Source organism: Tupaia chinensis, unplaced genomic scaffold (genome assembly GCF_000334495.1).
Source record: "Tupaia chinensis unplaced genomic scaffold, TupChi_1.0 Scaffold000534_1, whole genome shotgun sequence".
Lineage (NCBI taxonomy): Eukaryota > Metazoa > Chordata > Mammalia > Scandentia > Tupaiidae > Tupaia > Tupaia belangeri.
In genome coordinates this window covers 974,884-988,521 of record NW_006160047.1, presented here as the reverse complement: position 1 = coordinate 988,521, position 13,638 = coordinate 974,884, and the positions used below count along the sequence as shown (strand labels likewise).

General features: G+C 37.9%; 1 pseudogene; it reads right to left on the bottom strand.

The window, feature by feature from the left end:
* The window catches only part of LOC102499512 (dnaJ homolog subfamily A member 1 pseudogene), a 61,758-nt pseudogene that overhangs the window by 879 nt on the left and 47,241 nt on the right, over positions 1 to 13,638 (bottom strand).

Below are 13,638 nucleotides of genomic sequence, written 5' to 3'. Positions count from 1 at the left end.
GGACAGCACTCTACTGCTCCTTTCTTACCACCTCGGCCTTCACATTGGTCACAAATCACATTCTTTCACAGGGCCAGTTTTCTTGTTGCACCATTATATAAATCTTCTAAGGTTACTGACAGCTGATGTACAACATTTTTACCTCTTCTTTCTCTCTGCATCCTTCCTCCTCCTCCAAAAAGCATATCAAAGATGTCCATTGGGGAGCCAAAACCACCACCTGCTCCACCCTCTTTAATTGCCTGCCCTCCTCCTTTGTCATATAATTCCCTTTTCTTCGCATCAGAGAGAACTTCATAAGCTTGAGAAATCTGTTTAAATTTCTCGCCTTCATTTGGATTCTTATCAGGGTGGTACTTCAAGGCCAGTTTCCTGTAAGCCTTCTTCAACTCTTCCTGGGTAGCATTGGGTTTGACCCCCAAAACATCATAGTAAGTCGTTTCTTTCATCATTTTCTATAGCCGGTGAGTGGGCTGAGGCCGGCGTGGGGGAGCGGGAAGGTGCGTGTAGCTGTGCACAGCTCGGGCAGCCACCGCTCCTCATTACTAAGACTTTTTATGATTAAATCCTTGTAGCATTATAGCAATACTACAGTGAATACAATTATCATCCTACTTAAACAGATGAATAAAAACAAAGCAAAACAAAGGAGTACCTGTGTGCTCTCTTATCGTATGAAGTACATACAGTAAACAGAGTCAGAGGATAATCAAACTGTGTTCTGAGAAATCACTGATTTCTTAGTAGCTTCTATTTTTCCTTGATATTTTCTCCAATAATTATCAAAATGGCTAATAATTTATATGTGTTTCCCATGTCTCAGGTATTGCTTTACGCAATCAATATGTTTTATTTCCTTTAATGCTTATAATTCTCTAATTTTGGTATTACTATTACCCCATTTTATATGTGAAGAAAATGAGGCACAAAAGATAGAATAATTTTCCTAAGTTTCCTTAGCTATAAGGCAGGAAAGTTGGATTATGAACTCATTGCACTGCATTACTGATCTTTAACTAATTTCTACTTTTTTTTCTTTTAAAATTTTTTGTCAGAGGGCGTGTGTACTCACCAGAGAGAGACACAGAGAGGGAAAGTGAGAAAGCACCCTCCAGGCAAGATGTTCAGGCCACAATCCCTTCTTTTTTCCCCTCCTTTCAGGATTTCAGGTATGCACGCACATGTGCCTGGCATGTTTTTCAGGCTGCTGGTCCAGGACTTAAACCATGCAGTCAAGTATGTGGGAATCCAGCTGCCTTAATCACCATGTCATGGGCTGCCCCCTCCCTTTTTTCTACATTGCTAAAGTAAAAAATGAGGTATAAGAGATAGAAAAATTTGCTCAGTGTGTGTGTGTTCACTAAAGAAGGGGAGGGAAGAGAAAGCATTGCCTCATGGTAGATAGTCATGCCACAATCCCTTCTCCTCCATTTCTCCTTTCAGGATTTTGGGCACACATGCACACACACACACACACACACACACACACACACAGTTTTTCAAGCCATTGGGTGGGTCTAGGACTCGAACTGCACAGTTGGCTATGCGGGATCCAGCTGCCTTAATCACCATGCCACCAGTTGGCCCCTAAATCTTTTCTTAAATGAACACTATATAATTATGCAAATAATAATATTTGTGAAAAATCAATTTTCTCACACACAAAAAAAGTGCATAAAATCCAAGAAACCATGTTATTTCTTGCCCCTATCACCATACCACCATGACTGATCAGGAGGCACTTCCTACTGCTTGTCATTTAGTCTTGGGAGGAAATCTTTTTCTATGAAAGGTGAGTCAGATAACATGTGCCCAGCAATCTTCACCTTTTCTCCAGTTAAACTCCAAACCCTTCATATCACAACTCAGTTCCACAATAGCATAGCGTATTCTCCCCAAACATACAAAATCATATTGAAAAAATAAGTACTTTTGAAACATTTTTGCCTTTCGGGAAAGAGAGTTAACCTCTGTGATCCCTTGCTAGTAACAGAAATATCAATGAAAAATTGACAGATATTTAAGTATTTGATTTGATAGATATTGTTACTTGATTGAACAACTAAACAATCAAAAGACAAGTAGACTATTTCAGTTTAATCCATTATATTATATGAGCTTAACATTCTTTTTCTCCTTTTTTTAAGAATTATTTATTTAATTTTATTTATTCAGTCCTTATTTTAACTTGACCAAAGAGAGACAGAGAGAAAGAGAGAAAGTGGGAAAGCAAGCCACCAGGTCCGGGATTTGCACCGTGGTTGGCCATGTGGGAGTGTCCAGCGCCTTAACCACCACACCACCTGCTGGTCCCCATGAGCTTAACATTCTAATATAAACTCTGAATATATCTGATATATTATACATAAATAGGATATATATTATATATTTTAATTTGTCAGAGGGTGTGTGTGTGTTTGCCACAAAACGTAGAGTGACAGAGTGAGCGAGAGAGAGGGAAAGTGAGAAAGTTCTCCCCATGGGGCATGGTCATGCTGCAATCTCTTCTCCATTTCTTCTTCCTACGGGCCTTTTGGTCAGGTACATACACTCCCAGCATGTTTTTCAAGTTGCTGGGTCCAGGACTCAAATCGTGCAGTTGGCCACGAGGGACCCAGCTGCCTTAACCACCACGCCATGGGCTGGCCCAGTGTGATTCTCTTTAATCTGATTTTTTCTTTGACATAGCCAAAGTTTGGTACTTTCATACTTTTGTCCAATAAGAGATTCCAGGCTCATTTTGTATTTTATGTCCCAGCCCTAGAATTAGTTCTTTCTTGAAGGAGTTCTCAGTTCTTTGGGATGAGAATGGTATTTTAGAAACCAAAATGTGGGTGGTATGCATGCTCATTTTTTTGGGAGTGTCATTGTTTTCAGGACTAATAATCAAGAAGTATATGTGTGTAAAAAAAAACTTAGCTATCTATACATATATTAACATTTATATTTCTTCTTCTTTTTTCTTTGAAGAGGTTTTTGCTATAGGGTGCATGTGTTTGCCAGAAGGAGAGAGAGAGAGAGACAGAGAGACAGAAAGCAAGAAATCACACCCCTCAGGGGGGATGGCCATGCCGCAATCCCTTCTCCTCCGTTCTCCTCTTGGATCTTGGGCACGCATACACATGGGCCCGATGTGAGTTTAAGTCACCAGGTCCGGGACTCGAACCACAGTCGCCTACATGAGAGTCCAGTGACATAGCCATTACATCAACTGCTGGTCCCATTTCTATAAACTTCTATATCTTTGAAACACTAAGGCCTCCATTTCCAAATCAATACCACATGGTCTAATGTAGTTTCTCTCTTTTTATATTTGTGTCTACTTTTTCTGACAGTGGAAAAGCTATTTCTTTCTTTAGTATATTTACATATTTGATCAATTGTTCTGTGTGTAACTAGTATTTGATTGCTGCTAGCGCCACGAACCCATTCAGCTGTCTTTCTGACCCTACTTGAGCTCCAACACTGTTCTCTAGGCTGCCAAATCTCTCGTCTCTCACACTGCTGGGGCTTTCTACCTTACTTGTGCCCACTCATAAGTTTAAGACTGACTTACTCAGAAAATAAAGGGAAAAAAGGGAAATAGAAGAGCAGGGAAATGGTAAAAAACCTGGTGGTTTGCTTTCTCATTTTCCTTTCTCTTGCTCTGTCCCTCTCTGGGCAAATAAAATAAATAAATAAATAGAGCTAAATAAAATAATGTTAAAAGAAAAAAAATTAATGAAAAGAAATTGAGGGACCAGCAGTTAGCGTAATGGCTATGTCGTTGGACCGCGGTTCGCATCCTGGACCCAGTGGCTTAAAACTCACACCGGGCGCATGTGCATGCGTGCACAAGATCCCAAGAGGAGAATAGAGGAGAAGGGATTGCAGCGTGGCCATTCCCCCTGGGGGGTGATTTCTCACTTTCTGTCTCTCTGTCTCTTTCTGTCTGTCTGGTGACCGCACACATCCTATAGCAAAAACCTCTCCAAAAAAAAGAAAAGAAAAAGAAATTGAGATATTTATGAAATAGTTTACTTATCTGCTGTGTGGAGTCTAATACTATTGCATATTACAAGTTTAATGGAAAATTTTTCTTTGAAAAAGTAAAAGCAAAATAACTTTTAACTAATTAGGCTTCATACATTTGACGAATATTTATTAAGTGCCTACTCCATGTCAGTATAATAAATTTTAGTAAAGCCCCAATTAACTACAGTTCTCAATTAATCAATATATCTTGCTTCTCAGGGAAATTGGCCAATTATAAGAAACCACATTCGGATTGAAGATTTATTCAAAACAGTGTCTGTCAGTCATGAGGCCAGTATGGATTTTACACTAATTCCCATGACTTATATAATACACTACATAGTAAGAAATTATAAATCAGAATTATACACTAAATAAGCTCAGTCACAGTTGAAACATTGCTATGCTAACTACAGACATTTTGAAAATTGTTTCAATGAATATAATTTTATTAAATTAATCATAAAACATATTTTCCAAACATCCAATTTCTAGTTTATTTATTAATTCAATGAATATTTATAAAATATCTGTATGTTCCATGAATTGTTCAAGAAAATAAAAATCTATGAAAGTATCACTCTGAATGAGTTTACCATATAATCATGAGAAAAAAGACATGCAGATTATTAAAAATATTAAGATGGAAAATGAAGAAAATTAAGAGAATAGAGTATAAACAAGTGGAGATAGTGGCTAGTGCATTAGATAGACGGTAGTTAATTTTTTTTTTTAATTGTGAGTGGGCACATGTGCTCACTAGAGAGAGAAAGAGTGAGAGAAAGCATTTCCCAATGGGGCAGAATTATGCCCCAATCTGTTTTTTTCCATTTCTCCATTCTCTCAGGATTTGGGGCACATGTGTACACACATACACACACACACACACACACCCCAACACACCCCCACACAGTGTGTTGTGGGAGCCACTGAGACCAGGATTAAAACTGCAGTCAGCCATATGGCTTCCAGCTTTCTGTTTATAGAGCTTAGCCACTGTGGTATGGGTTTTGCCCTTCAGTTCAGTATTTTATTGTCATTGCTTATCAATTATATGTGAGAGTTTCTCAGGGTAAGAAATGAATTATCTAAAGTTTGCTGTTTTTCTTTCATAGCTTTGGGTCATATTTATAGAGAATTTCTAGATATCTAATTTTGTAAAGGCAGGAAAGAAATTAATCAAGATGACAAATTGGAAAATGGAAAAGGGAAGGAAAGGGTTAACTGAGGAAGAAATTTGAAATTTTTTCTAGGTTAAGAAAATAAACTTTCTTATATTGCTTGAGTTTTTACCTGAATTAGATTATCTTCATCATTTTTTGAAAACTATTTCAATTAATAAATATTTTGGGGACCAGCAAGTGGTGCAGTGGTTAAGGTACTAGACTGCAGTTCAGGCAGTGGACCCAGTGGACTGAAACATGCTAGGCGCATGTGCATGTGTGCACAAAATCCTGAGAGGAGAAAAAAGTCCTGAGAGGAGAAAAACTCCTGGATCCCCAAACTTTTTCAGTATCGGAGAAGTTATATTTTTGTAACTCATACTCCTCAGGTGATTTCTCACTTTCCATCTCTGTTTCTCTGGCAAGTGCACACACCCTATAGAAAAATCACACAAAATAAATAAATAAATTAATTAATTAATTAAACTATTTTCATTGTAGCTGAATTCTACTTCAAATGATATACTTCTAGAGCTCATATGTCCTAGAATAAGAATGAAAGAAAAATGAAGCCATTGAAATAGACAAAAACATCTATCATCCATTAGCCACTTTCCAAATAAATATGTTCACTAGCGGCCAGCAGGTGGCATAGTGGTTGAGGCACTGGACTCCAGCCTAGCTGACTGAAGTTCAAGTACTTGACCTGGCAGCTTGCTTTCTCACTTTCTCTTTGTGTCTCTCCCTGGTAAGCAAATGTGCCCTATAGCAAATTAAAATAATAATAAAAAAAACTAATTCTCTAAAAATATGTTTTATTAAATCCCTCAAATAGTGACTATATTTTAATCATTTAAATTGTAGATATTATACGAATATTATACAAGTATTTCTTATCAAGCAAAAATACGAATATTATACAAGTATTTCTTATCAAGCAAAAATAGGGCATTTTAGTCCTTAGCTCAATAACTATCTATTCCAATGAAGCCATTATTTATGTAAAGAATCTATATTACCAGTTAAAAGAAAATAGAAGTAACAAAGTGAAAGTGATTAAATTCTAGGATAAGTTTGTGAACAGAATATAGTAGTAGTCACATATGATAAAAAGACACTGGACAAATAATTTTGAGACCTGGCTTAAACTCTTCCTAGTTCTTGGCATCTAACTTTGGACAAATCTCTCCCATTTTCTTACTCCTAGGTAAAAGGAGTAGTAAAATATGAATATAGTTGATCTGTGTCTCAATCACCATTTAGAAAACAAGATTCTCAGAATAAAAACAAAACCCAATAAAAAGAAAGATAGCAATCTTGCAGGTCTCTACATGCCCATTGTCTTTCTCTCCTTCCCTCTCCCTCTCTCTTTCACACACACACAATATTAAAGGGAAAATATTTTTCAGTTAAGTAAGAGACAATTTTGAATACTGAATTGTTAAAATCTTTTTACTAAGATTACTATTCCGTTCCTTTACATTCGTTTAAAAAATTACAGTTTTTCTCCAAAATGATTACATTTAAGAAAAAAGGAAGGGGGGAAAATAACTACAATGTTTTTCTTTTGATCTTTATTTCTTAGGTAGTGTCTTCAAAAGGTGATTACATCCGAACATTTAGAATTTTTGCATATGTTCAAAAATAACATTTTTAAGGAAAATATCTTGGTACACGCTACATTATTCCTTCTTAAATAACTAATATTTAAAATATAATTTTGAATCAGGATTCTAACCCTCAGAAGAGTAACTGAAATAACTTATTGTACTATATAAATAATTGGAAAAAATAATTCAATAATATTGAGTTATTAATTATAATAATATCTTGACTTTACATAGCATATTATTCACATGAAAAAATAATTTACATAACATGTATATGATTTCCTAGTTCAGTCTCAAATGGTTCTTAATAAAACATAAATTGAACAGTTTTAAAAGTATTTGTTTTTCCCATAATTAATGAGGTTTCTTTTTTAAAAAATAAATATTTTGCTTAGCTTTGTAATTTATTTATTTATTTATTTGGAGAGGTTTTTGCTATAGGGCATGTGCGCTCGCCAGACAGACAGAGAGAGACATAGAGACAGAAAGCGAGAAATCACCCCCCCCAGGGGGGATGGTCACGCCGCAATCCCTTCTCCTCCATTCTCCTCTCGGGATCTTGGGTACGCACGCACACGCGCCCGGCGTGAGTTCTAAGCCACCAGGTCCGGGACGCGAACCCCAGTCGACTACATGGGAGTCCAGCGACATAGCCGTTACATTAACTGCTGGTTCCCGACTTTGTTATTTACTTTTAAGTTGACCAGACAGGGGAAGAGTGAGAGAAAAGGAAAGTGAGAAAGCGAGCCGCCAGGTCCAGAACATGAACCATGTTTGGCTTTGTGGGGGTCCAGTGCCTTTAATCATCATGCCACTTACTGGCCCCTGTTTTTTAATTTTTAAGATGGGTTCCACCATGTCATGATCCTCCTGCTTTAGCTTCCCACCTGGGATTACATGTATGTGTCACCATGCCCAGCTCTTTTTTAAACATGGTCTCACTATGTTGCCCTGGACAGCTTTGAACTTGTGATCCTTCTGCCTCAGCCTTCCCAAGTTGCTGAGCTCATAGGTACACACCACTGTCCCACTCTTTCAGGTTGGACCAGGAATTGAACTCAGGCCTCCAATGCGCTTCTGACCCAATAGTGTAGCAGTAAAGTGCTGTGCAGAGGAAACTGAATTCCACATGACCAAACATGGTTTGAGTCCTGGTCCTGACAGCTTGGATAAAACACCATGCACCTGTGTGTGAGTATCCACAATCTGGATAGGATAGAGGAATAAAGGATAAAGGATTTCATGTGACCATGCCCCATGGGGAGTGCTTTCTTTCTCTATCTCTGGTGAGCATAAGTACTCTTTGGTAATTAAAACAAAACAAAACAAAACAAAACACCCAAAATTTGAAATTAAAAACTTTCCACAAAATAATCAGATTATACGAATTACACCAAATTTTCAACTTTTTAAAAAAATTTTGCCATAGAGTCCACACACTCACTGGATAGAGAGAGAAAAAGCACTCCACCTAACCCTCCCCCCCAATAGGGGATAGTCATGCTGCAATGCTTTCTCCTCCATCTCTTCCTTTTTATGAGATTTTGGACACTTACACGCATGTGTTTTTTAAGCCTCTGGATCTGAGACTCAAACCACATTGTTGGTCATGTGAGCTCTACTGCCTTAACCACCAAGTTACCAGCTGGTCCCATCTTTTCTTTTTTAAATTTTCAGAGGACACATGCTCTCACTAGAGAGAGATGGCGAGAGTGAGAGAAAGGGAGAGGGAAAACACTCCCCTGTGTAGTGTGGTTGTGCCGCAATCTTTTCTCCTGGCCAGGACTGGGATTTATACCACAGTCAGCCATGTAGGATCCGACTCCTTCAACCACTACACAAGAAGAGTAATGATAAATTTCAAATCTATTTATCTCTCTGCATTGTAAATTACATTTTTCTTTATTTCTTTTTACCCAAGCAGTACTTGAATTTATTAAAGATTTTCTTTTAGGCCAACATCGTGTCACAATGGTAACTCAATGCTCCTTGAAGCTGAAACCATCAACTTCTCAACTTACTGAGTGTACAGAGAGCTAGGCTCTGATTTTTAGTATTCTGATCCTCACAACTCTCTAAGAAAGGTTTTAGATCGAACAATATAAAATTGCCATTTTTGTAAGTGTAAACAATGACTATGAGCAAATTCATTAAGGTTTCAACCTTAATACTATTATTTTTCCACCTTACAAATGTGGAAACACAGGAAACTAGTAAGTTGCCTAGGGAGAATCATTGTCTTTCCATAGTACAATTGAGAAAAGCTGATGGTCAAGAAAGAATAAGGGACTTTTCCAAAGAAACATCGCTACATGCTTCTCAAAGAGAATAACTGCATGTGCACTTTGTAAATATTATAGTGCTAAAAATCTCAAACTAATTTTTGTGATGATTATGAAATCTTCCCTTCCTAGTCCCACACTGGGTCCTTCATTCCTCAATCACCAAGGGTTACCAAGGAATGATGCCGCTAGTTATCAAGATAGAAAACCTTCATATTTGTCATCTTGTGAGATGATTTTCCTCTGAACTGACAGGGTGACTTGCAGTCACCCTTCCCTGGCTTTTTCTGTTGTCAACTCACTGCTGGTTCCCGACTTTGTTATTTACTTTTAAGTTGACCAGACAGGGGAAGAGTGAGAGAAAAGGAAAGTGAGAAAGCGAGCCGCCAGGTCCAGAACATGAACCATGTTTGGCTTTGTGGGGGTCCAGTGCCTTTAATCATCATGCCACTTACTGGCCCCTGTTTTTTAATTTTTAAGATGGGTTCCACCATGTCATGATCCTCCTGCTTTAGCTTCCCACCTGGGATTACATGTATGTGTCACCATGCCCAGCTCTTTTTTAAACATGGTCTCACTATGTTGCCCTGGACAGCTTTGAACTTGTGATCCTTCTGCCTCAGCCTTCCCAAGTTGCTGAGCTCATAGGTACACACCACTGTCCCACTCTTTCAGGTTGGACCAGGAATTGAACTCAGGCCTCCAATGCGCTTCTGACCCAATAGTGTAGCAGTAAAGTGCTGTGCAGAGGAAACTGAATTCCACATGACCAAACATGGTTTGAGTCCTGGTCCTGACAGCTTGGATAAAACACCATGCACCTGTGTGTGAGTATCCACAATCTGGATAGGATAGAGGAATAAAGGATAAAGGATTTCATGTGACCATGCCCCATGGGGAGTGCTTTCTTTCTCTATCTCTGGTGAGCATAAGTACTCTTTGGTAATTAAAACAAAACAAAACAAAACAAAACACCCAAAATTTGAAATTAAAAACTTTCCACAAAATAATCAGATTATACGAATTACACCAAATTTTCAACTTTTTAAAAAAATTTTGCCATAGAGTCCACACACTCACTGGATAGAGAGAGAAAAAGCACTCCACCTAACCCTCCCCCCCAATAGGGGATAGTCATGCTGCAATGCTTTCTCCTCCATCTCTTCCTTTTTATGAGATTTTGGACACTTACACGCATGTGTTTTTTAAGCCTCTGGATCTGAGACTCAAACCACATTGTTGGTCATGTGAGCTCTACTGCCTTAACCACCAAGTTACCAGCTGGTCCCATCTTTTCTTTTTTAAATTTTCAGAGGACACATGCTCTCACTAGAGAGAGATGGCGAGAGTGAGAGAAAGGGAGAGGGAAAACACTCCCCTGTGTAGTGTGGTTGTGCCGCAATCTTTTCTCCTGGCCAGGACTGGGATTTATACCACAGTCAGCCATGTAGGATCCGACTCCTTCAACCACTACACAAGAAGAGTAATGATAAATTTCAAATCTATTTATCTCTCTGCATTGTAAATTACATTTTTCTTTATTTCTTTTTACCCAAGCAGTACTTGAATTTATTAAAGATTTTCTTTTAGGCCAACATCGTGTCACAATGGTAACTCAATGCTCCTTGAAGCTGAAACCATCAACTTCTCAACTTACTGAGTGTACAGAGAGCTAGGCTCTGATTTTTAGTATTCTGATCCTCACAACTCTCTAAGAAAGGTTTTAGATCGAACAATATAAAATTGCCATTTTTGTAAGTGTAAACAATGACTATGAGCAAATTCATTAAGGTTTCAACCTTAATACTATTATTTTTCCACCTTACAAATGTGGAAACACAGGAAACTAGTAAGTTGCCTAGGGAGAATCATTGTCTTTCCATAGTACAATTGAGAAAAGCTGATGGTCAAGAAAGAATAAGGGACTTTTCCAAAGAAACATCGCTACATGCTTCTCAAAGAGAATAACTGCATGTGCACTTTGTAAATATTATAGTGCTAAAAATCTCAAACTAATTTTTGTGATGATTATGAAATCTTCCCTTCCTAGTCCCACACTGGGTCCTTCATTCCTCAATCACCAAGGGTTACCAAGGAATGATGCCGCTAGTTATCAAGATAGAAAACCTTCATATTTGTCATCTTGTGAGATGATTTTCCTCTGAACTGACAGGGTGACTTGCAGTCACCCTTCCCTGGCTTTTTCTGTTGTCAACTCAATGCTAAATGATGAAGGCGCTGGAGTCCTTTGGTTTGTTTTCAAATTATTTCCTGCTGTCCTTGGAACAAATGTGGTGCAAGAGCTATTGGAGATAACACTTGAAAATCCATGAAATGTTGTCATCGCTCAAGTAGTCCACAAAAACTATCCTTCAAATATAATTTTGTATGATTTTATTTGAGCTGGAACCAGAGACAGTTTAGCAAATATAGACAGCAGAAGAAAGAGGACTCTAAATAGGAACATCTGGTTGTTCTATTTTGCTCTTCTGTCCTATTTTCGCCAATGTCTCCATCTCTCCCTTGTAATAAGTCAGGCACTTTGAGACACATTAGCGGTGTTCGTCGCACTATGTAAAGCCAGGAGAGACCATCTTTAGCCCAGGAATGGAGAACACTAAGATTTTTCTTACCTCCTCAGCATGTGCTGCCTTTCAAATGAAGAACATTACTTAAATACAGTTGCTGCTTTTCTTTTTTTTAAATAAAAATTTCTCCTGTAGAGCCAGCAGGTGGTGTGATGTTTAAGATGCTGTACTTCCGCATGGCCAACTATGGTTTGAGTCCTGGATCTGACAGTTTGCTTTCTCACTTTCCTTCTCTCTCTCTCTGGTGAGCACATGAGCCCTGTATCAAACCAAATAAACAGTAATAAAGAATAAGATGAAATAAATAATTCTTAACAAAATCTCACCTGTAACAGGGACATTTTATCTTTAGGGTTTTCCTGGATACAGACAGCACTGTGGCTACCAGTGCCTAGGTCAGGAGTCAACCTGTGCTCAAAATTAGACTCCACCTGTGTTTGAAACCTCTGCCACTCAACTACTTGTTGACACGGAGCAAGTTGCTTCACATCTCTATTCATTGGCTTCTCATTTGTAAAATGGGCATTGTATAAGTTCATATTTCATATAGCATAGAAGTATTTTTAATGGGATAATATAAATAGTGTTTGAACACTGTCAGACATGGTTAGCATTTTTTAAAAAAATTTTTTTAGTTTTTGCTCAAGAGTGTGTGCACTTAACAGAGACAGAGAGACAGAGAGTGGGAAACTGAGAAATTGTTCCCCAGAGGGGATGGCCACACTGGAATCCCTTCTCCTCCATTCTCCTCTCAGGACCCTGGGCACACATGCACATGTGTCCGGCATAATTCTCAAGTCACTGGTTTAGGGACCCAAATGCAGAGTCAGCTGTGTGGAATCCAGCTGTCTTCACTTCCATGCCACCTGCTGGCCCCATGGTCAGTATATTAATGGATAATGATTTCTCATGAAAATTTGAGCATATCTTTTTTTTTATAATTATTTATTTTAGTTTATTTATACATTTATTTATTTATTTATTTATTTATTTATTTATTTATTTATTTATTTATTTATTTATTTTAGTTTGACCAGAGGGAGAGAGTGAGAGAGAGAGGAAGTGAGAAAGCAAGCCACCAGACTCAGGACTCAAACCCTGGTCAGCCATGTGGGAGTGTCCAGCGCCTTAACCACCACGCCACCTGCTGATCCCGAGCGTATCTTAATTTTATATTATTAAAAGTTAGACACAAGTGGTTTTGTGCACCCACAGAATGCTTAAACATCTGTCAAGAATTTAGATTCGTGTATTTAAAAACAAATTCATCACACTCTTTGCATGTATCTGACTCCTATTTTATTTCCTAGATATGTCTTTAACTTCCCAGTTCCTACCATGTCTATCCTATCAGTTTTCCCACAATAAATATACCTCATTACCAGCTATGTCTATCCTTCTTCTTTCCTTAAATGTTGTAATGCATTTCATTGTGTCTCCTTATCACTAATTGATCTGTGCTGTATGACCAAAATAGACATCAGATACACCATGCAGCTATGCTGGGCACTTTTCAAAGCACAGAAAAATTCTGCTCTTAAATGAAAGCTGGTGAACTAGAGGTACACACACAAACAAATAAAGATCTACTCACTACTTACAACAACAGAAAATTGCACGTGGCGATCATACACAGTAATAGGGGAGCTTCGTACAGGGAGGAAAAAGTGCAATGTGAGTTACAAGTCGCAGTGGGTTAATAGAAGACTTAGCTCTGATTTGCTCATTTTCTTATAGAAGCTTCTAATTACTGCATTTCTAATGCACTTAACATTTGCCAGTAGTTCTCTTTTTTATTCTTCTAATAATAGTTTCTAAGGTACATCCTATAAATTACCTCTTTCCTTCTCCTTTCCCACTTCTCTTTAAACAATTCTGAGAAAAAGAAAAAAAAAAAGCAAACTGTAGTTATAAGCAACTCCTTTGGATTAGTTCATGTATTCCTCTTAAAAAAAAAAAAAAAAAGACAAAAAAAAACCCC